Raw genomic sequence first — 27,304 nt, 5'->3', positions numbered from 1 at the left:
CTGCTGCTGTTGATGCTTCTGAAGATGTAACTAAGTTTTAATAGCCATAAAATGTACCTGTAAGATAAGAGATGTGCATTATTTGAGATGTGACTTTGTGCATGCAACAAAGGTGCGTTTATTCATGATTCCATGTGGTAATGGAGGAGGAAGTAGCTCAGATGCCTTTTGTGATGACAGTGTGACCCAAGGAAAGCAGAGTGTAGCGTCCCAGTAAAACCCTGTCTGTAGTTCATGTGTGCAGCACCAAAAAGTGCAGAGCAGGATGCCATCACCTGTGGTCCTGGGAAAAGCCCTGGTGCCACAGGGGGAACTAGGAGAGATGCTGGGAATGCCACCTCTTCAGAGCTCAATAGCATGGTTTTACCAGGGGCCACACATTGGTGACCTGTAACTTCCTCCTGGTGGCAACAACTATTTTCAATCTCCTTGTTACTCATTTTTGTTTGAAGAGAGTGGGGGAGTCCAGAGGACTGGTGTGGAAGGAGAGGTGGCTTTTTTCTTGGGGTCAGAGGGAGAAACTGTAAAAGTCTCAGCAGAGAGACCTATAGGTCAAGCGCTGAACTTGGGAGTGCAAGGAGGTCCTGATGGTGGGAATGGCTGGAGGAATGGGGGGATAGAGCAGGGCTTGCTACAGCTCAGGAAATTATTCAAGTCATTAAAATTGAAAGTGGGAGAAATGTCTTGAAGGACAGTGAAGAAAAGGAACAATTTATCCATCTTTTACATCTATTCAGTCTTTTGGTCACTTTGAACTTTCTGCGTTTAAGAAGTTAAGTGTTCTAGTTCGTATTCACATGAAACTTGGATTTTTTTTCAAGTTTCAAAAAGTCTTTCGATCTTTGAGGTTTTGACTGATATGAGCTCCTGTCATTCTGCTCTGTGAAATGAACATAAGATTTCAGGTGTGGTATTTGCAGCTAAGAATATTATTGCCCTTGATAGCTGTATAGCACCAGAAAGTAATTGTCATAAAATGTAGCAAATTAGGTAGAAATATATTTGCTGCATTGTTAATCATTACTGTATATTAAAAGTACACAGATAAGCAGGACAGGCTTGTAATTCTGTTTTGTAATTCTCCAGCATAGGGAGTATATGAAAATAAATAAGAACATATGGTTAAACTCCTAATAATTTGAAAGACATGAAAATACTGACAAATTCATTTGTTTACTTCTGGAATCTGTATTATGAAATTACACTCAAGTGAGGTATTACTGATAGGCATTTAAGAAAAAAAGTCACATGGTAAGCTGGGGAGGCAAAGAGAAACCCTAACTCTGAGGTTTCTTGCTGGTGGGAGTGACACATAATCATTACTCACTATATTGCCAACCTGAATCAACCAAGGTTACAGATGGAAATTGAGGCTCAAAACATCACAGTTTCCTTGCTCTCACTTAGAAGAATAGTGTACAGGTACAGACCTGAAAGACCTGTCTATGAAGCAGATTGATGTATTAAGCATCTGCAAAAATGCTTAGCAACAGTTTGTTTAAATTACTATTAGACACCCATGGACCTGTGTGCTGTGCTTTTCTCCCCTCTGCATTTAAATAAATATGAAAAAAAAGGAAATATTTGTAAATGCCTTATTTTAACAGTATATGGCAGTGTTTCTAAAATATTTTCTGATATATGACCTGCCATTTAGAGTGATTATTTTCCTGTACATGAATTGAAGTATTTAAAAAAAAATATAAAGGAAATAGAAATTATGTCTAACCTATTTGTTTGAGATATAAGTATTAAAAAGGCACAATGTTTGTATACATAGATAAGGCCATGGATTCTCTTCTACTGTAGTTTTTCATATGCTTTTAAGTGATTTCAGTCATCATATTTCCTTCTGAGATACAACTCTGTGAACTGTGATTAAAGTGCCCTAGCACATGTTTTAATGTGCTTGAATGAGAGGACAGTGAAATACATATTATGCAAGATCTTGGGGATCTTTCTTCTGAAGTTTTCTTTTTGATGACTTCTAGAACAGTAGCTGCTGACAATAATGTTATAAAAGAATAAATATCCTTTTTGGTGTTTACCTGGGGTTAGCATATGGATGCTTGTGAAGGGAAGGAAGTAAAGAGATGCTCCTAGAAGCATGCACAGAAGCAAGTAAAGCTTGCTCTGTTGTGGTTGTTCTGGGAGGAAGGAGAGATCCCTGTTGTGGATTGTGGTCTGCTGCTCACACATAAGGCAGCTGACACACACACTCACATGAGTCGGAGCAAGAGAGACACGTTTCAAACTGTTACTCACTGGTGCAGAGCTTTCCACATCCGGCCCCCAGGACTACAGTTCTACTTTCTTTAATTATGTGTGACTCAAACGACTATGTTCACTAAAAGGTGACCTTCATGGTATAAACAGATAAAAAAATTAAAAAAGATCCCCCTCTTTACAGAGGAACTTTCCAGAAATATACAAAGACTGAAAACAGACTGCAAGCAGACTGAAACATGGGGGGAACATGGAAATAAGTGGGTTCAACACTTCGGTCTTTTAGAGAGTTTATGTCAGTTACCTACATTACAGTGCCCTAGTGGACCTCTAATTTTGTTTGGGATGATGGCCCTGAAGAAGAAACCATGTTTCAACTCTGAATGTTGAAATGGAAAATGTTTGTATTTTGGATCTCACATATTTACAAAGATCTGCTATTTATTTTTCGTTACCCTGGATCTGTCTAAATTTTCATTTCTTGAGCTACTGAGGCAAGGCTCTGGTCCTCCTGTCTTTTGGGACATTTAACTCACTTAGATGAAAATGTCACCAAGATGGAAAACTAAGCCTTTAATAAAATTCACTGTCTTTTTATTTCTCTTCTGGAAAGTATTTTGCTCATTGCAAATAGCTGCAGAAAGATTTTATTGTAGATACTTTGAGAAATACAATTATTGCTTGCCATTTACTATTTGTTAATTATTTTATCCAGACTCCTCTAATTATAAGCTTCTCTCCTTTTTCACCTATAGTGATTCAGATAAAACAGATAAAAATAAAATGACTTTTAACAAAAAATATAGAATCCAATAAGTCAAGTGTACTTTACCACTAAAACTATGTGATAAAGACTGGCTGAGATAAACATTTCTTGTGTTACCATTATGGTATGCCCTGAAAGAACAAAAAGATGAGACAACTCCCATCTGTTTATAGATGAATTTTGTTTTATTAGAAAAGAATTGTGGGGACTTCAAGGTCACAGTAAAAAGAAGCACCAAAGAATAGATGTTACAGTTTCTTTCTTCTACTGCTTCAGCATTGGGTCTTTAAGACCCACAAAAAAGTGTCTCTCATTTGTACCATCTTACAGTGTAAACATTTTCCATAGAATTGTGCAGTGTTTTTGCAGGGGAATCCTCATTCTATCCCTTAAAATGCACTAGGTAATTTAGTGCTCTTATAGGTCTCTGAATCGAATGTGTTCTCTCACTCTGTTCTCCTCCAAACCTTCCTTTAAATAGGATATAAATGTGTAAGGAGCTCTGAAGCTCCACAGGGATTCTCTCTAAATGTCCATGAATCAGGAATGCTTATTCTGAGCCTGTAACCCAATGCTCAGTGTCTGTGACCCTCTTGCTTTTTTTTTCCTGTATTGACTGATACTGAACTCATCAGTATTACAGTGACTTAGTTAGCACATAATTCTAATAGTCCAATTGGAACTCCCAGGTATTCATAATGTAAAAATGTGCAAGTAAGATAAAAAACTACAACCTTCCATTATCCATACCTGGTTAAAGAAGGCACACATTTTCATTCTTAATGAAGCATGTATTAATCTCCCATTGAAATAAGGTCTGGCCAAAGTTCTCGTGGTAAATTCTTGGGGGAATACAGAACAAAAAATAACAGTGTAGTTTACACCTGTCTAAAAGTATCTATTGGCACCTAAGAAAACAAATGGACAGTTGCCTTTTTTGTCTTTTTATTCATGTAGGTGTTTCAGAACTTGTGTTGTATTCCACACTGAGGAGAGTTTTATTTCCCTTTATTTGAGAATTTCTTTGAGAACTGTGTACATTCAGTGTTTTAGCCTGTCTCTTACCCTATTCTAAGCATGAATTTACCTTTACATTTTTCAGAATGGGGCTGACAAATAAATCACTTTAACAGGACTATTTTTTCCCATATTGAAAGTGTATGGAATCTCAATCAGTAATCAGTAATCCAAAATAAGTTGCTGTACTGGGTCTGGCTGGAATGGTGTTAACTTTCTTCATAGCAGCTCCTATGGTGCTGTGTTTTGAATTTGTGACTAAAACAGTTGTTCAATGTTTTAACTATTGTTGAACAGTACTTCCACAACATTTTCTCTTTTCCTCACTCTTCTCCATAGCAATTAGAATGATGAAGGGAAAGAAGTAGGGAGGATACATTGCAGTGACAGGTGATGTCAACTGACCAGAGGGACATTAAAATCATATGACATTAAGCTCAGCCACAAAGGTCAGGGAAAGGAGGAGGAAGGTGGGAATACCTGTGCTAATGGCATTTGTCTTTCCAAGCAACTTCTACATGTGATGAAGCCTTCCTTTCTAGGAAGTGACTACAGAGAGGTTTATGTACTACCACAATGGCAAGTAGTGCATAAATACCTTATTTTGCTTTGCCTTGCTTCTGTGTGTGGCTTTTGCTTTAGCTATTGAACTACCTTAATCTCAAACCTAAAGTTTTCTCACTTTTACCCTCCTGATTCTTTATCCCAGCCCACTGTGGGGAAGTGAGGAAGTGAGTACCTAGCTGTTATCTGGGCTCAAGCCATCATGGTAATACACATAGGATAGGTAACAACCACTGGTGGCACACTAAAATGTTTCTAATAAAGTCAGTTAAAAGAAGCAATAGCAAAACTGCCCTCCACAGAATATCTTAAAATCTAAAAGACCAAAAGTCAATAAGGGATTTTGATGGTGAAGAACAATGTAGGTGGATCCTCTAAGTCTGTCATACAAAACTACAGCCCAGCACTTTTCTTACACTCATATCCTGCTGATGTTGCAGGTATCTCTTTGATGTTCCCAAAAATTCACTGGGTGTCTAGGGTAGAATCTCTTCCTGTTCTGAGCAGCAGAAGTCAATCTAAGCTAGGTGTTCCTGCTGAGCTCTAGCAAGTGCCTTTTTTAGGAAGACAAAAAAGAGATGCAAAGGATCTCCGAACCAGTTGTAGAATCACTCCTTTATAGCTTACATTCCTCTTTGAAAAGAAATGACTGCAAAGCAAAGGAAGTGGTGGGGTTTAATAGGTGTTTTCCAACAAATTCTAGAACAACTGAGCAGGAAATGAGGTACCTCAGTTCAAATTAAACTTTAGCCTGAAGGAAGTTAAGCCTGTATTTCTCACATTCCCATAAAGTGCTAATTGAGCTACAAATTAGTCTATATTGAAATGAGAGATTGAGAGATGAAGAACATTGTGGTGTTCAGAAGAACATTGATGTTCAGCCTTTACCATTTTCTGTCTCCTGCTGGTATTGCAACCACTTATGTCTTATTTATCTTTAGTCACACTTGGTCTATAGATATTCTCACTCTCAGCATATTCGTGAGAGAATTTCCGTTTTCCAGTGCCTGGGTACTAACGGATATATTCTTTTTATGTGCAATGCTGTCCTGAGACTCATTTCTCTGGAAGAGTTTGAATGTGCTTAGAAGAGAGGTGAAGGATTCAGCCTTCGTGTCTGACACACCTGAGGGACTGTTTGATGTAAGAACCCTTGTCTCTCTCTTTCACAGTTTGTTTTCAGTTGCTTTCTAGTCTTTGCCTTGAAGACTGGCATGTAAGTGACTTGTTTAATACATTATTACTTCATTTTGGTTGGGTTCAAGCCTTACCAGCTTTGTTTTCTGATGAAGAGCTGCTTTTTATTGTGCAACTTGCTCCCTTTATCATGGCACACATCTACACTGATTTGCTGCATATCCTTTGAAGGACTGACAGTGAGTTTTAAAAGTCTTCATGAGTAGTTTATTATTAATAGTTTTCCATCCTTGATTGTCCTTGTCGACCTCTTGACAGATTAACACCATTGTAGTAAATTTCATTTTGAAATTAGCCCTCTTTGCTCGAGGCATGCTGATGCAAAACCTTCTGTCTGCTCCTGTCCTATGAGCAAAGTTCCAGCCCTGTTCTCTGTCATTCAAAGGTAAGGTCAAGTCATTCATGTAAAACAAATGTAGGCTTGGACAAAGAATTGTCAATGCCTTGGTGCTTACAGGGTGGTCTGATCATGATCAGGTTGTTATGACCACACATAGATCAGGTAGATGAGGACCAGCAGTCATGGGAAGTCCTAACATATATCTGAGACATTTGTTTTAAATTAGGGGAGATAATCTGAAGGCTTTTATTAATCTCTGAACTAGTTGAAGTAAGGTGTTGTAGTGGTTTTTCTGTTTTAGAATGTTAGTCAGGATATTTTGGACATTAACAAATATGTCCTAATTGGTAAGGAAAACTAGTCACAATTTCAGTTAATTTTTAATTTTTATGTAATTTTGGATTAATTTTCCAGTTTCATTTTAATGGTATTTTTTGTCATGTAAATGAGGATGAGGACAATTCCCATGCCAGGCAGAAAAGTTCATTCATAATCAAACACATTGGCAGTGACACCTTCCAGTAGACAAGGCAGCTACAAACCCCATCCAACCTGACCTTGAACACCCCTCCAGGGATTTTCAGTTTCTCTGAACAACCTGTGCCAGTGTCTCACTATCTTCACAGGAGAGAATTGCTTCCCAATACATGATCTAAATCTAACCTCTTTTACTTTAAAGCAATTCTTCCTTGTCCTGTCACTCCATTCCCATTTAAAAAGTCCTTCTCCAGCCTTTTTGTATTCCCTCTTTAGACACTAGATATTTACAAATATCCAACATTCTAAAGTTTGGAAAAGTTGTGTGTACCACTTGAATTTTCGGTATATGTATAATGCCTAAAATTTTTTTATAATTAATTTATATTGCACTAGAGATACTTTTTTTTGGCAACCTGCCATTATGAAGTGGCTTCAATTGATTGGAGGTTTATTATTTTTCACTTCTATAACACTGAAAGTTTCAGGTATTCCACTTGCAACGTATTCCCATTTCAATCTTTTCAGTATCCAGTCCTAACTACATCCTTTACAAAATTTCATTTGCTAAGAGACTGGACATTGGTTTGCTCTTTTAATTGCTATTCCTCCTCTATACTTGTTTTTCCTTCCTTATTTTTTGTTATTGTTGTTGTTGTTGTTGTTTTTTAATAATAAATGTTAGCAAGAGGTAATTAAGGTTTAATAATTAAAAAAAAAAACAAAACAACAAGATTCAAGCCTGATTTGTCTTTGCCGCCAACATAAGCACACCCTAAAGGAAAATTGCAATATACCTCTATACTGTAAACACTCTTTTTGGAAGCTAAACATTATGCACTTACTGTGCTTTAGTTTTCCAAAGCAAAGAAGAGCTTTGATATCCAGGCTTTCCAAGTTGTGGAGCTGAGGACATAAATCTAGAAATTTTGCTTTAGATTTTCTGATAATTGTGGAATAATGTAGAAGCACTACAGTGCTTCTTCAGGTTTAGAGTGGAGGCATAGTTTTTGGCAGACTGTGAATTAATCCTCAATGGAAAAAAAAAAAGACTTCACTCTCCCATAATAAAATTGAGAAATATAAAAAAGAAAAAATAGCTTTTGAAGTTTCCTTGATACATAGAAGACCAGAGTTTCTTAATTTTGATATAATTTTCCTATTAGACTAGAAGTTCATATAACCTTTTTTTCTAGTTGTGGAATGAGTTTAATACAGAATCTATTCAAATTGTAAAAAATAATCTCAATGACAGTATGAAGAATCTATTTTATTCTACAAACTGAACTCTCTAAAAATGTAGTTCTTGAACATAAAAGATTAATATCAGTTATGAGATTGCTTTCCAGACTAGCAATTTCTGTCAAAGTAATTTTGTAATTAAATTTAGAACTACCTAGCACTTTCATAGGGAGAAACTATACATCTATATACAGACAGGAATATATTACAAGCAACTTAGAAATCCTTTAGCTTATTTCTCTCAAAATACTTTGTCACATCTGCAGACATAATAGGGAGGCTGCAGAGGTTTTTTTAATACTCACTTTTTTCTACTTCCATCCAAGGTCAGTTTGAATCATGAATTTTTTGACAGGGCCAGGGTCAGAAGGGATGTTCTGGAGTTGGAGAAAGGACAAATATCTTTCTTACAGTGAATCCCCACAAATATCTATTTGGTAAAAATAGCTTAATGGAATATTTTCAAATGGTGCTTGCACTGACATTTAAAATCCATAAGAGAATTATCTTAGTAAGCCTAGAAAACATGCTTTGTGTGGATTTTGGTTTGTCTTTAGTTAAGCTTAAATAGGGAATGTTACACTTATGCTTAAATAGGGAAATAATATGCACTATTCCCACTGAACTGTTTCAAAGGAGTTGAATGCTAGGTTGATATCCTCTTTTCATGTCTAACAGATGGAAATATAACACTAACCTTTTCATAAAATGCTTTGTGATCAGATGATTAAAGGAACAAGCCAATACTAAAATTAAACATTACTCGCTGTGATGGGGCTGCTAACAAGCATGACAGGAGCAAAGGAGCTGGGGAGTAATGTCAAATAGAAACTTTAGTAAAGAAAAAAAGCATGAAACAGAAGACAGACAAGAAAGACCTTTAGGTATGTCCCTGATGACTTTAAAAAATCCTCATTGTTGTTTAATAGTTGTGCACTGTGAAAGCTGAGCAGGACACGAATAATTATGGTGACTGGGGAAGAGAGAGAGCCTTGAAGGCAGCCGCCGCCTGAAGCCCCAGGATTTGTCTTGGTGGAAAAGGCTGTGCTTCAGGGGGAGCCAGTGGCAGAGGGAATTGCCAGGGGGAAGGTGTTCCTTAACACTCAGATAACGAGCTGCTATCCATGTCCAGAAAGGGCAGCTGCTGTGCTCCTCCCGAGAATTGTGTCTTCTCTGTTCAATGGAGACTTTGCACCTGAGGTTTGTTCCTGGCAGTGTCAAGTGGATGACAAGTACACATGAGGGCTATGCAGCAGTGTGTGCTGTGAAGATAACTTTGGGGTTCTTTTTGAAGAGGAAGTTGTGGAGTTTGTGTAGCTGGAAAAGTGATCAAATCATATATTATTTGGCATTCTTAATTCCAGTATTACTCCAACAAATTGTTTCATCATACAGTTAATAGTTACGTAATGGCTCCAAATTTTGTAATATTATTTAAACTCTTTCCTGTTAAATATGAATAGTTTCTTAGGAGTTCATAATCAGGGAAACCCAATGACAGCCAGAATTCATCTTATGCATCTGTGCTGAAGTGGATATTACATGCAAAAACATCCAATGCAACAAGATCATTGGTTATTCCATGTCAACTGTCTGATTATTTTCCCTTTTAGAAAACTAAGAAATAAGGACTCAGAATTTTCCTGCTTTTTATTATGGACTATTTGTAACAACAAAACTAATTTCATTGGAGAGTATCAGTTCTGACCATTAGGAGAATACTTTTAGGATAACATGCTGCTTGCTGTGTGTGGCACCAAAAACACATGGAGCACATGGATTATACATTTTCTCCTGACCTTGTCTAAGGAAAGACACAGGTGGACAAGCTAAAAAACAAAGCCATTTTATCCCTTTCTGACGCCTTGTCTCATTCCTGCACCCAATTCCTTCTCCTCAACTTGTGTTTTACTACATTGAGTGGCAGAACAGAGAGATCTTCTTTTACAGATTAATATGGTATAAGAAGGATTTCTGGCTTCTTCTCACTCTTAGTAAAATCAGAATTTTCTTTCCTGGCTCAGAAAACTTAAAAAACCCTACTGAGAATACCCCACCCTCTTTTTCCAAAGCCCTTTTTTGCCTTCCCTTTTCTGAGTCACAAAGCAGTGCTGTTGTTTGGGACTCTTCCTTCACACCTCAAAAAACGTGTGACTTCTAAAAAGAGAATGAAGTAAAATTATACAAGTCAAAACATCTAAATGATAAGTAGCCTTTAAAACTTTAAACTCAGATAAATGCTGATAAAGGCCTCAATAAAAGTTAATGCTCCTGGTTGATTTTGATGGAAAAAATTGTAAAATGTCAGCCTTGTAATAAATGCACTAAAGGGTGAATGCCACATTTAAATAAATAAAGTCTTATATCTGAGAAGCAAGAACACTAAAATACATGAGTACAGAATAAGAATGTATTAACCTGATGGGCCTCATCTGCTTGCTCAGAGGACTGTGAAACAGAAGTAAATCTGAAGAACTGGAGAGAGTTACGCATGCATGAAATAATAAAAATGAAGTGAAATGACATATAGGAGCCACAAGTTACTTGGACATCAGCAACTGATTTCTTTTTTTTTTTTTTCCCAACTGGGAAAGTCTCTATATAACATTTATTTCCTTATTTTCTGGCATGTTTAAACATATGCACAAGGAAAGTTTTTCAGCATTTTTCATATCAATGAGAACATTAAGATTTTCAGTATACCTATAACTTTTGCTAAGGTTTGTGCACTCAGCTGAAGATGTAAAAAGTAGTACATGTTAAAAGTTTGGATAGCTACTTTGTACAGGGAATCACAATCTGGATTTAGAAATGACTTTCTGATTAACAGTTGTAAGGTTCATACATTTAGACTGACAAATAATTGAATGGTAGGACAAACATCACAAGTATGTCTTAAGAGTGTATCTCAAGGTTTTGACATTTGAGAAAGTCCTCTGATACTCAGGTCATTACATGTGGTTTCTCATTATTCAATGCAAATATCATCCTGCCGTGGTATATTTATTGTACAACCTCATCAATGTGTAACAGTTTGATAGCAATTATTAATTTCATTTCTTCCTGGTTGTTGACTTAAATTCATTTAAATTTACTCTTCCAACTCTTAACAGTACTTACTGCAAATAACTGAGGAATGAGAATGTCAGAACAGAAATGTATTTCCCTGTCTCAAGGAGGAAATGAGAATTTCTTCCCCTTTGGTCAATGCAAATGCTTCTGCCATCATTTGGTGTGCTTTGTACAGTTGTTGTCCAGGTTGTACAGTTACTGTCCAGTAGATGACAGGTGTTCAGCTGTACTCCAAGGAAATAACCTCCTCCTTTTTTTAAGACTGGAGAGCCTCTCTTCCATTCAGACCCTCAGAACCTGCTGAAAGACTTCTATGCTCACTTATCTAATGTGAAAGGACTTCTGTTGCGACTTTTCCCTTCAACACTGAGAGTGGCTCTTGCCCTTAGGTTTATGTGAGATATAGAGTAGGTAATGGACTTCTAGATTAAATTATTTCTGGAATAACACCTGCTGTAATTATTCTCAAATGCTTTTTTCCCCCTACAACTCACCTGGTATACTCTGCGTGAGATGCCACTCTCTCATTTCCCCTTACTTCTCATTTCTCCATGTTCTCCACCAAAGCATTAAAAATTAAGCCTTCAGGGAGACAGTATGATTCCTTTTGAAAAATATCAGAGTGGAGCGGTATGGAGAGCGAGTAAATGTACTCACATAATACAATATGTGAAAACACAATAGGATTAAAGTTTTTGAAGTGTTTGTGTTTTGACAAGTATCCAGGAATATAGCAGCTATATACAAAAGAGGGCAAAGAAAGAGTGTGACTCATGGATTTTTAGAGTTGGAGTTTGGATACCATTTTAGAAGCTTTTCCCTGAGTAGCAAGTGTATTCTGACCTGGCCTGTTTGCTGTGTCAAACATTTCTGCTTTTCTGAGTGAAAAAAACTTGGACACCTGAGAGATTGCTCTGCTTCCTCCTCCCCCTCCCCTACTTTGCTACTAATCTAAGCTTTATGGCATTTTTTGACTTTCAACCTGTTGATGTGACACTGACGCTCAAAAGGTAGAGAAGATTTATTGTATTACAATGTGATTTGTTGATGTGTGATTTTTTTTTTCTATCAGTAGATTACTTTATTGAGATCATAAAATGAAAATCAGTTTTTCATTTCAACCTCCCACTTGTTCCCCCTTAATTTATTGAAACAATTCTTCAGAGTAAAAGAGATTAATTTCCACTGTTTTTAAAACAGGAGAGCAGATCTAAGGACAAGAAAAAGTGTTTTACAATAGAGACGAAAGAAAAGTTGAGAAAATGGGAAATTGAATGCCCTCACAGTGTTTTATTGAATACATTCAACTCTGATGAAGCACAAAGGCATTGCTATATATTTTAAGTGGCAGTAATACATTCTGAGGGACAAAAGAAAATACAAATTGGAGTAGTTACTTTTTTTCCTTTCTGATCTGTTGATGAGAGAAACATGCAGTGGATGTCATAAAAAACCAGAACATTATCTAGATATTCATAGTAATTAAACCAGCCATAGTGTTTGTTTGGTATCTTAGACTTGGAAATAACAGGAAGAGTGCAGTAAAAATAAATGTCTAATGGTGCTATTTTGTGCTTAAACAAAGAGTTTATACTGCGCTAGAAAAGACAGCTAATTATGTGACCATTAAAGAGGAAATTAACTATGCAAATATGCTCTCTTTTGGTCACCTTTTTTGTAATGTAAAAGGTTTGTCATATAAAGGCCCTCTTTCTGATGTCTCTATATTGATTTCTCTTGATAGGTGACGTGACTTCTATTAATAGGTGTCATGTCTGTGATCTCTAAGTGAGAATGCAGATGGAAACAATTTGGGCACAAGGGCTGTCATTCTAGCATGTTTGCATGATGCCTGAAGGAGCCAGGCAGTTATTTTGGCTGGAGGTACTGCTATAATTATCATAAATATTGTTCAAAAGAGTGACCTACCATTTTATGTGGGTGTACACAATCTAAATAACAGAAAACACATCAGGGAATTACACGAGTCTTTTAATTTCTGGAAATTAAATTAAAGAATTTTTCTGGTTAGAAGGCAAAGTGTCAAAGGAAAACTGACATGGCTGCTAAAGTTGTTGCTAGAAAAATGTCTCCAAGAGATTTTTAAAATGGAAACATTTCTGAAAGCATAGCCAGATGGAAGGAGCTGCATGATGTTGATGTCTGCAGGACCTGAAGGAGACAGATGGTCAGCAACTTAAAATGTTGAATAGTTTCAAATATACATGGGACAAAAAAGAAAGAGAATAGGAATCCAATGCACAAATAACTCTTGATGATCACAAGTCTCCAACTTACTTGAAGTGTGAGCCATCTGAAAGCACTCCCATTCAAACTAAAAACTTCCATGGGAGGACTTAAGGCTCACTGGACAACAAAGATGAATTGGAACCTCACCTGCTGCTCATAAAACTATGCATTTCTAGATGAAGATGACAAGTTAAAACAGAATTTTAATGGGGAGAGATGAAAACCTAATAACTGTGGACAGCCTGACCCTAGAGAAGAGAAATAGAAAACCGTGAATGCATGGCATGCCTTAGGAGCTAATGGAAATACTGAAAAATGCCTGTGAGAAGAGCAAGCATCTGGGTAGTCACAAATAAGAGCAAAAGTGACATAAATGCTAAATCAATGATCTCATACTCTGATAAGAATGAAAAAGAAGGAGCATGGAAAAGTTGAAGCAATACTTATAGTGAATATGAATTACATTACTTTAATCCAAAATAATCCAATGTGCACCTAGAACAGTGGCTGTTTTATTTAATTGTGGCACATCAGATAGCTACAAGATATCATAAGCAAGGGACTATATGCTACTGATAAAAAGTAAATTGGTAATTGAATGTAAGGCATCAAAATTGAGCTTGACTGGTATTAGCCACATAAACTAAGATACTGGGTGCAGACAGAATGAAGAAATCTAAGACAGGCAAAATGTTTTCAGAAGGTCCTGAGTATTTTGTTTTAATAAATTATTTGGACACTATCCCTAGTTAGATTGCTGAGATGGAAAACATTATCTCAGTCAATGTCAGTGGAAACACAGCCAATCAGGACAATTTTAGTGTTGTAGACAGTCACCAGGAATTTAACCAGCAATTTTGAAGGTCAAATTATAACTGTAAAGATGAATCACAATCACTAGACTAAAATTTAAGTTTCCAAGTCACTGACTTTCAAAGTCCTCTGGCTGCTCTTAAAAAGACTGGAGTTGATATATAGATCATGAGGATTCTCACTGCACATATTTTCTTCTGCAGCAATTGAGATTATGACAGATGCTTCCAGCCTCAGAACATGAAGAACAAATGTTACAGGGACTGAGAAAAACCTTTTGTGGTAATTTGATGATAGTTTAAAGCGCTCTTCACTTCTGAATGCATTCCAGCTTGCAGAGTTTCAAACCAAAACCCTTTGCAATGGTTTTGTCACCCACAATGACCTCACCTTAAGGTGTGTCACCAAAATTGCACAAAGGTCACTCACAGGTTGAGGGGACAGCAGAAAAACTAATTCAGGTTAAGTAAAAGAGAGGTAAATCTTGTGACCCCTGAAATTTTATCAGCATTAGGCCTCAAAGGATGCAAGGAATAAAAAGGGCCAGCTGTTCTCAGAGTAATGTAAGGCATTGTTATCTAAACTATGATACCAGACTGTAGCATCACTTGTGGAGTAGCATCCCAATGAACCCACAAGACATGCACCAAACAGTGAAAATTAGTAGAGAATGACATTTTCAGATGAAAGGTGTTTGCTCATCTTCTTGTTTCCATTTGTTATGTGACATGTTCAAAATGCAAGCTTTGCAAATCTGAGTTTTGTCGATAAACAAAAAAAACATTTAAAAAGGGGACTGACATTTTATATTGCAAGTACATGGTGTTCCTGTAACTATCACTCTTTATCACTCACAAAAAAATGGAGGCAAAAGTTAAAGTTGCTCAGAAAAGGAGAGGAGGAACAAGAAATAAGTAATGATGAAAATTAAATCTTAGGTCTGTTGCAGAATAACTACATGCATAATTTGATAGATTTCTTAGTGGAGCATGATCATGTGAGGTGTTGGGTATTCTTTCACTATCAAATCTCATAGACTGAGTTTTCAGGAAAAAAAAAGTGGAAAATGAAGATAATTCATTCAATCTTCTCTATCTCACTTGGTAGAAATCATCACCCACAAACACTATCTACTAACAAAATCCCCACTCAATACTACAACTTTTATCAAATTCATATATGGGTTGTTTAACCTGTTTTCAGTCTTGATTTTTTTTTTTTTTTGTAACCTTCAGGAGCTGCTAAAACTACAGTGTAATTTTGTGAGTTTTATTGTTAATTGCAGCTTTCAAATCTCTATTAAGTAATCTTCCTTCTTTGCCAGCATATTGTTAAGTTAACAACCTTTATCTCTCACCTTCAGGGCATAAAAATTTGAGACTTCCTTCCCATTTACACTCATAATATATTTTATTAGTCACAGAGAAGATCTGTAGAGTTTTTTTCCATGCACTTGACTCTTCTGTGAGCTCCTCATGTTCCTAAACATCCCAATACATTAAACTTAGTAGTTTTGTTTTTCTTCTTCAGGTTTTGCATTGCCAACTGACTTACACCTTTAAATTTAAAAAAGTCATCAAAGCTATTATCAAGGTTTTTTCCAAGGCAGTTGCATGGGTGTTAAAATTAATTCTAACAAAATGGTGAATGGTTGAGTGGAAAATTCTGCAATAAATTTTGTCTTGGTATTTAATTCTCTTAATTCTCAAGCTGCTATCAGTTTTTCATGTGAACACCTCTATTGCTAACGTGTCCTTGTGTTATTTTATATTTGTATCTGATTTACATGAGTTGTGGAGTCTCATCAGAGAAAAGCTTGTTCTTAGTCCCATGCTCTTTTTATTGTCCCATGAAATGCCTTTCATTTTTTCTAAGCATTCACACCAAATTCTTCAAAGAGGAGCATTTCCAAATTATCCTCCCAGAACTGTATTTTTCCACTCTTTCTTTGAATCTATCAGCTATGGGTAAAAAAGAAGATGTGTCCCAGGCTGTCAGCTCTAACTGGAGCAAGCAGTATCTGAAGTGTTGCTAATGACTGGTACAGGATAAACAAAGGTAAACAAAAAGGCACATAACTTCTGTTAATTATTTGAGTTTGAGAAAATATTTATTTGATTCTTCCTGTCTGTAAAAGAAAGGGATTCCATCATAGCGTGACTATAGTTGCTAAGATTAGTGTTGATTTAGTTTGCTTTGTGGTGACTGTTGTTCAGATCTTGTTTGTCACATTCAAGAGATGCTATTTCTTCCCGTCAAATTCATGTCATGTCTCCATCAGGAATGGCTTCATTTTAACAACTCATAATTTTTCACACTGAGTGCTATGAAAATCGGGGGAGGTTTACGTCACACATCATAAGAAGTTCATTCTCACCTGGAACTTTTCAAAACTATTGGCCAGTTTGAGCAGAGGAATCATGGATGCTGATATCCTAGAAATGCTGTGGTTCTGAGAGAGACCCATTTAATAGAAAACTGAAAATCCTCAAGGAAGCTTGGTCCTGAGACACAAATCTACAGTAGAGGGATACTAGTTCTCCTGTTTGTTGAGCTACTTCTGATAACACATCAGAAACAGAATAGCTAAGCTGAGTCAGTTCAGTTCACCTATTCATGGCAAAATCAGTCACTTTTTGTTGTGGGTAAAGCCAGCTGCTGTGGAAGCCTTTTTTTGACAAGTGAAAGAAAATTGAGGGGAGGGGGGGTTGCTGTTTGTTTGGGTTTTTAAAATTTGAAACATGAGTGCAATTGCATTTTTTAGTATTGTAGAAAAAAAATTAGAAATGAAGTCCTAAAATGTGAAATCCTGTGGGTTTGGGGGTTTTTATGTGGGTTTTGTTGTCACTGTTACTGCTTTGTAAATTTTTGTTAGAAAACTAAATAATAACTTTGTTGCATTGATTTGTGGCATGGTTTTAACATACTAAAAATGTAAGACCGAAGTCTGCTGAAATAGCATCCAGTCTGAGGAATATTTTTTCCTCAAATAATAATCACAAAAAAAAAAGGAAAAGAATATATATTTGCTTTATGGAATTATACCAATTCAGACATGACAAAATAGGAACATTTTTTTTACAAATCAGATAATCTAAAGATTCAGAAATGGAATTTTAACAAAAAAGATATTACCACATTTTTTTATGTGATGAGCTTTTTGTTGCAAGAAGGTTATGGGAATATTTACATTTTTATTTGTTTCTTTCCATTTTGTCACAAAATAAAAATGACGACTGAAAAGTTTCCCTTCAGAGACTATTTAGCTCCAGCCCAAAGAAACCACATCCATTGATAAATTGAAAAGACTCCACTCTGTATTTCATCAACCCAAATTGCCCCTTTTTTCTTTTATTTTTTAAATTATTCCTCTTTTACTTTGGTCACTCAATTTTACTCTCTTGAAATGCCAGTATTCCTGCATTTGTCACTTCTGCTTTCTCCTGATTACATGGAATGCATTGTTTGACCCTCTGCCTTGATTCACAGACTTATGTATAAGGGATTTTCTATTCATATGTTTAATTTCTGTATGCTCCTCCTATTTCTCACATAATGTATATCTACCTTCACATTGTTATAATTATTTTGATATGGGTAGGAAATAACTATATGTATTCACAGTAAACCCAGACTGATAGAGCAAACATCTTTTGGAGACTAAGTCCTAAAAAAGAATAATCTAGTACACAAGAACAGCTGGGTAATGGTTGATTTTTGGCAGAAACATAAAGGAAACCCAAGCTCACGTAACTTTAAGAGATTTATTAGATAATGCCATGTCATGTGGTGCTGTGATTATTGCAATAGGAAAGAAAAACTGCTGTGTTTTCCCTGCTTTAAAATTAGAGTGTTCTTTCTATGACTTTTTCGATCTTATTTACTAGAGAAGAGGATGCTTACAGTGGCAATGACTTCATTTTTCAAAATTTGTAAATGCAGTCTCAGTCAGAAAGACTACCTTGGAGCCTACCCATGCACATTTATAGGCTAAAAATGTTTTAATGCTTCGTGTTAATGGTAGAGGAAATGTTAATTTAGATGTGTTAACTTTTCTCCCCCAGACATGCCTGCTACATGGGATTAGAATGGTTCATTTACCTTGTAATATATGTTGGTTCATATACACTTTGTGAGGAGGCTTTGACAGTAAGCTCCATAAACTATAGGGTTTCCTTAGTAGTTTTCCACAAATATAGGCAGAATGTTGTCTTTCATAACCATCTAAAGAATATGATAACTTCTTTTCTTTGACAGTGTCTGTTGCTTTGCCTAGAGTTTATTTCAGGGCATCCAGCACACTCCTCAGAATTCCCTTTTTCCACCTACAGGTACCAATCATATTATTGCTTATGAGAAACCCAGTTAGTTTTGAAAAATATGAGAATGGCTCACCGGCATCTTATCAATCATAGATTCTTCATGCTTGCTTCTTTTTCTTATTGATTAAACACATCTCATTAATTTGAATTTTGCCTCTAGTGTAGTATCACACTTCTGTGATTTGGTCTTACTGCTGGGTACCGCTCACTGTAAAAGCATAAACCATTTCATAGCTTGTGCCCTCTATTTCTCACCTGTTCCCTGCAAATGCAGAGTGAGTTTTCTTTGTCCCATTTACCAGAGTTTTAGCTTTCTATTTCAACAATTAACATTTCTTTTGATGGCGTATCTTTGGGAATTACATATTGCCATTATCCACTAAGAGCCAAAGAGTCGAGAAGTTTGCTTCCTTCAGTGTCTGAGCAATGGCATTTCTAAGTAAGTTTCAGAACTTGATGAGGGCAGTGTAACTCTGTAAAATACATCAATGGTCAGGAAACCATACATTTTAATAATGATTGCAAGTCCTCAGCCTAAGTATTTCTAAGTATTAAGGAGGTTTTTTGTGTCACCTTGCAAAAAAAGCAGCTAAATAATAATAAAATAAAAAAAAGTGCAAACTATGTGTGATTTGTGTGCATGAGTATCTCTCATATATATTATATACATATTAATATTAATACATATTAATATTAATATATTAAAGCACTTGTTTTGCTGGAGTAACTCTGCACTGTCTTAGGAATGATTGTTTTTGCTGATGGGATTCAGAAAGGACTTAAAATACATTTTTCAAAGAAAGAAATGCGCCTGACAGAAGCAGTGAATTAGAAGATTACCATTGCATAGGAATTATTCCCTTTTTTTCTCCTAAAACAAAGTAAATTGAACATAGTTTGTAAGTGTATATCTTGGTACATAAGGGAAAAAACTTTTTTTTCCTGCACATTAATAAAACTTAGAGTAAGTTTACATTTAAAAAAATGCTTAAATATAACTTTATGTTCAAACCTACATGGAGTGCCTGGCAAAAAGACAAAATTTCTAAGAAAGTTTGCTCAAGGGTAAAATAGGTCTGGTAGCTGCCTTCCTTTTGTAAAAACCTTGGGGCTTAACATACACTAAAACGTTTTTGCTATTGCAAAATCCAAGTGGGCAAATAGCTGAGGGAAGGTTGAAGCACTGTGCAGGGAACTACGGATGGTCATATGATGTTAATTACAAGGGCTTCATGGACTGGTCCTCAAAGGATTCAGGAAGCGATGTAGTGGTAGAAACTGTGATTTATACTGTTGCAAGGAAGGAGGTGTATAAAGGAAAACTGTTACTTCCACCAAACCCAACATTTCTGTTAAATTTAGTCATACCTTTTTCTAGGGTAAATCACATTTTGATTCACCTAGGAGGTGGAGGTACAATACTCATTTCTATGGGATGAATATACTAATGATAAGTGTGCTTCAGCACTGCTTTTCCATTTGGGAGCTCCTGCATTCTACTCTGCACGTGCTCTGCACATGCTCACTCCGCACAGGCATTTGCATGGTTCTGTTATACTTTTAACTGATATTTTCCATTTTGAAAATAGAATTTTCAGTATCTACTACTGAAATGCAGTTAGAGTGGCTTAAAATTGTGGCTCAACTCAGTATGTTAAGTAAACATGGACAGAGCAATGTCAACACTGATGAAATTAATCAAGAGAACACCCATGTTCAGCTCTGCCTTTTATATATTGCATGACGTAATCGATAAAGAATTCCATTTTATTTAGGAAAAAAAAAATGTTGGCTTAAGAATACCTTTCCTTTTTTGCCTTAAACTTCTGTGCTTTCTGGATATATTCTTTAACCTCACACAGTGAATTTCAAGTCTCTGTAGAGCCATACTCTTACCAGCATTAAGCATTCCTTTCATTTTACAGTAAAAATTTGCCACTGTGGGATTTCATACTTAGTCCCTTAATAATTTCCACTTCACAAATGTGGGCATATTTTATTTCCTCCAGCAAAGTAGGTTCTTCCAATCTGCTATGCTGCTACTAACAATAATTCAGCCCAAGATACGCAGAAAGTCCAGGACTGAGATAAGACCTAATGAAATCACCATGTTTAAGGATGCTTCAAATTTGGACATGTGCGATACAGACTGGACATTTGCAAGAGTAATTTTCCTCAGTGGCAGTTTTTGTACATCCCAAGGCCTGATCCATGCTTGATGAGGTTAGTTAACCTTAAGACCTCCATTTCCTTTTCTGGGTTATATGCCAGGGTGCTCTACGTGCACACTGTGTGTATGTGAAGAGATTTTAAAGTCTCACTCTTACATTTGTGATTTTAATTTGCCTGTCTTATACTTGGAGGTGAATAAAAAAGGTGTCTTTCCCTTAAAAGAATGGTTACACCACACCCTTCACTGTCTCATTTTTATCAACTCAGGATTACTGGCAAAGTCCTTGAGAGAGTTTAACAGAGTAAAGCTGCCCTTGACCTGTACTTTCATTCTTTCAAGAGATGCGTAACTGGTTCATTTGGTTTTAAAAGAAGTTTGAAGCATCTTATTAATTAATCTATCATTGGAAATGTGTAAAGAGCTTTTAGATACAGCCGTACAAAAGCATGTATTAATGCTTAGAATTTTAGAAAGAAAATCTCTTTTGAGCATCTTGCTTGATGTATGTCCAAAGTGGACAATGCTATAGCTCATACTGGAGAAAAGAACAATAGCATTTTGTGTGACAAAACCAGAACATATAAGTAACTTTACCCAGGCTTCGGGACTTATGTAAGGTAGTCTGTCACTTGAAATAGGTGGCCTGAGGGTAAAATGTCTTGGGTTTTAGGGTTAGCTACAGCAGGAAGGAGACAGAAGGTCTGAAAATTATGGGACACCCTAGGTTACAGAAACAGAGTAAAAAAATGAATAGGGCTCTGTGAACATTGAAATTAAGTAGGAGACATGATAGGGAAGATGGGAATCTTGTACTTCCTTACTGTACCTGCAGTATCTGTGACTTTTAGGAAGCATAGTGAATTTTACTCAAGAGAGATATGTAATAGTGGGTGTCAAGTCATGGAGAAAGGATTGGGGACAAAATCAGCGGCTTCAGGGAAGAAAGACTAGATTCATCATGGGAAATGCATATATAATGGGAAAGAAATTGACAAAGAGGTGTCAAGGTGAAACAGAAAGTGGAAAACAGGAATATGGGATCAAGGGCTGAATTTGAGACCCGAGCTTTACAAGGAATAATGGATGAATTGGAAAGGAGAAGTGGTATTCAAGGAATGGATATCAGGGGATTTTCTGGGCTGGAGAGATAAGGAAATTTACAAAAGATGGAACATACAAGAATCTTACAGGACAGTGGGAACATGAAAGGAGAAGATATATTTTGAAAGAGATCTAAGAGAGAAAGAGATGTGACAAGACAAGGAGTAAGAGCAATATAAAAGGAGCAATAGGGAAGGCAAACAATGGAAAGCTGGTGGGTCAGAAACTACAAGCACTCAAAGTATATTTTCTGACTGGCTGTCAGTAACCAGTGTGCTGTGCTGCTCAGTACTGACTGGGCAGTTTTCATTGACCCCTGGGCTCTCAGTTTGGGAATGAATAAGGGTATCACCCTCTGTCACTACATATGATATAACCATATTTCATTCTCATGGAGCTTGAGTTGTTTAGAGGCACTAGTGCTCCTTCACATGAGCTAGTTCATGAGCTCAGGTAGGCTACCACTAGTTCACCAGTCTACAGTGCATTGGTAACTTACTTCAGCTGCTCTGGCTGCAATGCAGCTTCTCTCTTACCTTGCTATTTAAAGAGTTTAAGCCTTGTCAAAGTTTGCATTAATTGTGTTAGATGTGAAGAAAATACTGAAAATAGTTTTCTTTTTCATTACAAATTTAAAATGTCTAAGTTAAAAAGCAAATTAAAAAAATAATTTACAAGAATTGTAAAATAAATTTAACTTAGGCTGTTACAGCTAATTAAACTAATGTATTTATTTTCAATTCAAAGCTTCTCATGCTTGTGTAAGAGTTCTGTTACTTTCTCCTTTAGAAGTAGCAGAGCAGAGCAGTTTGAATTCAGAGTGGCCTGCAGTTCTTTGTAAAACAAAGAGAGAACAAGGAGAAGAATGAACAATGGAGATTCAAAATATGGCCTTAATCCATCACATCTTTCCTCTCTGAAAAAAAAAAATAGTCAATATTCAGATTTGATGTTTCTTCTCAGAGGAATGCTGTAGATTAATTTGCTTAGCTCTGGAACAGCATCATTAACAGATACCCTCTGCTCTACGATTTGATTTTGATTTTGTTTACCTTTGGTTTTGGTTTTTTTTTTCTCAGAAAAGACAGTTAAATTTCATTCTCATAGGCTCAGACTGTGAAATGCCATCATGGGGAAGGGTGACACAAAGATGATGACCCTTTTGAGCCATGTTCAGTGTTTGAACATTTCAAGTGCAGCTCATTGTGCTCATTCTTTTTCTTTTTCTCTTTGCTTTTCTCTTATACCACTGGTCTGTAGTCCTTACAGAGGAGAGGTTAGTATCTTTTGGCTTTCTCCTCTGTGGATTTTCTCAGATGTCTGAATGCACAACGTAAATGGTACTTTAAAGAAAAGATGGGTATAGAGGATTTTTTATGAAAATATATATTTTTTTTCTTTCTGGCCATTAGAACTCTAGCTGGACAATTAAGTAACATTTTTTTTCTTCCCAGCAAAACATGCTGGCCAAACTGAGCTTTTCTTCTGAGAGTGTCAAGAAGTTCCACTTCTTACAGAGCCACTCTTCAATTTCTCCTTGGGATGTTTTTGTCCCTTTGCCTTTTTCAAAAATTACATCATCTTGAAAGCAATAGAACATGGGTTTAGTTTTAATCCAATAACTTTATAAAGTACCTTTTCCACAGTACTGTTACAAATTGTATTTTTGACAGCTTCAGAATCATATTTACTTCATGAACTTGTTTAAGAGATTAGATCAGCACTGCAAGTTTTATTGTTTTGTTGATTTCTTTTCTGTGGTAATGTAATTGACAGGAGCTGATAAGCCTGTAAACTCAAAAATAAATATTGAGTGTACTTCTAAACTAATAGCTCGTTCATCTTCATCTGCAGTGTTGTCTGTTGTCCCTGTGAGGAATTGCTCTGAGCTAGTGGTGCTGTTTCTGCTGATATGAAGTCTGTGCTCACACCTTTGTACTTTTACAAAAGTATTTAAGCACTTTCTGTTGCATATTTTCCAAAATACAGACTTCCAAGCCCATGATATTTTTATTGTTTGCTTTACCAGTGTTTTCATCCCTGATTTTTAGAGAGTAACTTTGTGCCCCAATTGAGTGGCACAATACCATCTGCCTCTACTGCTCTTTTTGCATGGTTATTCTGTCAATATTACTTCACCAAAGTTTGTCCTGTAGCCCTCCTCTAAATTTTCTTGTCCTGGATCCCAACACAGCATCAAAATAGTAAAGATGAATTTGTTTTCTGTAATATATAAGCTCTTTATGACTGTCATAAGTCATTAAGAAAATAAAAATCTTCCAGTTCTACTCAGAGTAGGAAAGGTATCTAACTATTTTTTTCTTAAATTAAAAACCTAATCCAGAACAGTGCTTCAAAGCTATATTCCATCTTTTTTAGTTTCATCTTTGTGACAAAGAAGAAATTAATGTTTAAATTTGTTCTAGTTACCACCTATGTTCCCTAGAAATTTGAGCCAAATGGATTGCAGTCTTGAGTCCCTGCTTGACCCATTTTGCAAAACTAATATTCTTTAAGGGCACAACAGAGGCAGGATTCTCCCCTTCTGTTCATGAGCCCAGCTTGTCTCAGTGTAGCAGCCATCTCTCCAGCTGCCTTCTTGTGTGCCTGACTGAGAAAGGATCTCCATCTCTTTTTATTGTATTTCCTGTGTTATAGGAAGCATGTCACAGATAAATCAGTCATGGGCAAATTTAACAGGAATCTACCAATTGCTTTTTTAATGCTTCATCTGTTTTAGTGTGTTTTTCTTGTGCTCAGAGTCTAAATTAAACTAAAATCAGTGAAAGAAAATGGAAGTATTTCCCCTAAGAATATAAACAAATATATCAATAGTTCAGGATTTCAGAGTAAAAAGAAGCAGAAAAATTGCCAATTGTCTCTTCACTATGAAAGATTCTCATAGAGACTAAGATGATGGGTTGTTACATCTTAATATGTTTAGCTCTCCTCTTTTTGTGCTGACACTCTTAGGGGCATCACTCTTGAAGATATATTGCATTGTAAATATTTTAAAATAAAGTAATGACTGGATTCTCAGCTACTGATTACCTGAAGCTAGCTTCTAGAAAATTGGACTGAAAGTAAGTCTACTTTATGAAAAGACCTTCTCAGTGTTTATGATATTGCACAGTTTCAAAAGGAGGTTATCATTTTACTTCAAACACTCATCATGGTAAGTGCAGAAAATAAATCATCCTGACTGCAGAAACACTATTTTATGGCTATAAATTATTAGACTGTAAATTACCTTCTTGGAAAACATACTTTTAGTGTGGAAATCTCTTACAAGGAATCTTTATGATCTCATTAGGTTTCCCCTTTGTGGCAGAAATTTAAATAATTTATTTTTTGATTACTAATTCATAGCAAAGTAATTTGAGAATGTTTACATTTTATAAAGCTCATCCATTGAATTATTTATCATCTGATATAATTTCAATAGGCATTTGTTCAATTTTTCATGCTTTACATACGATGCCATTAGCACAACAATACCCCACAGTTTAGATATTGCAGAGAACGTCTGTATTTTAAGCAGAAAAATGCAAATGAGTATTTTGAAGCAATATTATATAACTTTGTTGTCCCTTCTAATTTTACTTCCCCACATAACTTGTTGATAATTTTGTACTGCAACCTTGTACTACATTTACAACTGCAAACTACTAGCAATATGGAGAGAGAATAAAATGTATAATACTTCTGACAAGAGGGATTTATAGTGGCTACTTAGTCTTGTTTCTAGGGAAGTGCTTGGAGAATAATCTCAAAGGTGAAACATAATTTAATGAGGCATTGCTGTGAACAACAAGGAAACTTGTTCCCCATAGTTGGATATGAGGTCAAGGGACAAAGGGGGTATGAGTGTGATGAGGATTAGTGATAGTGTGTGATGGCAGAGGGCTGCATAGCCTTGTATTGGGTGAGATGCAATCCCAGAGCTTTTGTGTAAGCACAGTGAGACTAAGCAACAGCAACAAAAAGTAATTTTGACTGCTTGCTTATGTATTGCTGTGAATGACACAGACTCCCTTCCTATGGGCATTTATTGAAATACAATTATTTCAAAAAGTGTTGTTCCACTAATGCTAACTGGAAGAGCTTGTGTAGACAGGTTCAATGTCAGTATGTGTGGCAGAACTTGGCCTGTGCTGATATTTGGATTGACTGTGTATTTCTGTTTTGCTTTCATTCAATAAACTTCATCTTTGAACATGCAAGTTATTAGAAATGCTTCATTGAATTTGAAGCTAGGTCAAATAATATTCATAGGATTGCTTGCCTAAAATCACACTGTAATGAATATCATTACTGCTTATTGCCAAATAATAGTAATGCTATAGGTTACTGTGTTGCAGATTCCTTCTACCTGTTGCTTGAATATAAGATCTGGAACAGCTAAAAATTGAGAGATAAGAAACCTAAGGAATTGTTTACTCATTTTTTTTTCACTATAAGTCTCAAATGAGAAATCCAGTGTGTATAGAACTGGATAGTTCTATACTCTAGTATAGAAAAATTCTGAAGGTTCACTTTAGTTTATGTGTGACTTTTACTGAAACCGGAGGATAGACCTCAAGGGTGTGCTCCTGTGGGGTATATTTAAGCTGCAAGAAAGGTTCTCTGAATAAAAATTTGTCAGGGAGTTTATGGTTCTTGTATTCTACAGCCTGGATTTCCTAATGTGCCAGAGTTGTCTTTTTATTTGTTGAACATAGTATTTTGGCAGTCTTTTCATAAACCACTTTATTTTCACATGACTACTTCAGAATATGATTCTTCTTTCTTAATAAAGAAGTCCTCGTTTTGGTTTGCTTTTTTTTGAAGAGGACTCCCTAAGGATAAAGATGATAGGCTGTAAGTAGAGGTCTTGCTGCACAGTCTTGATCTGAGAGAAAGCTGGGTAATGGAAGAGGTCAGCTCTGGTGATTGGAGACTGTAGAAGGTAAAAACACCAAATTAATAAGTTTGTGGCTGGACTTGTCTGAGATAGAACAGTCAGAGGTTGCCAACTGGTTGTGTGTTGGTTTATTTTTTTAAAACGACTGTGGGGAAGAACGAGGAGAGGAATCCAAATCTGCCTTTGTGATTTCTAGCATTCCTCTTCGTCACCAAAAATAGCTTGATAAACTACTCAATCTCTAGCTACACATGTGTTTTTTTCTTAAGAAGAGCAAATTCATATGATAAATTAGAGACCATAGGACATGAAGTAAATAGTAATCTCTAATTCAATGGAGCAGGAAAAACCCCTGTTTGACATACAAGAAAATGAAAAAAACTGTGAAAATATAGGACCAATGGTAAGCCTACAATAAGCTCTTTAAAATTTGTATTCATTACATGGGAATTGACTCCACATCCAGTACCATGCTAGTGTTAGATAGACTTCAGTGTGGGTCAGATTTCTGCATTTCAGAAGCAGAAAATGGTAATTGTAGATGTGCCATATTAATGTTCAGATCACTTTTAGGCAAAATAGCTGTACATGTGTCCAGTGGGATCATTGTCATAGACTGGGGATAGGTTTGTTTATAATGAAAGATTGTGTATTTTAACAATTCTGACCTCAGTCCTAACCCCTTACATATTGTAGGACTAATTTAAGAAATCACTAGTGAATTTGAAGCCTGGACAGACTTCAAAACTTCCACAAAGTTCCTGACCTTGATAAGGATTTTAGCATGTAAAGCCTGAGAGATTATTCCTCCTTTTTGCTGTATAATGATGCCTTATTATGG

This window comes from Molothrus aeneus, chromosome 1, assembly GCF_037042795.1.
Source record: "Molothrus aeneus isolate 106 chromosome 1, BPBGC_Maene_1.0, whole genome shotgun sequence".
Lineage (NCBI taxonomy): Eukaryota > Metazoa > Chordata > Aves > Passeriformes > Icteridae > Molothrus > Molothrus aeneus.
This window is presented reverse-complemented; position numbering follows the sequence as displayed.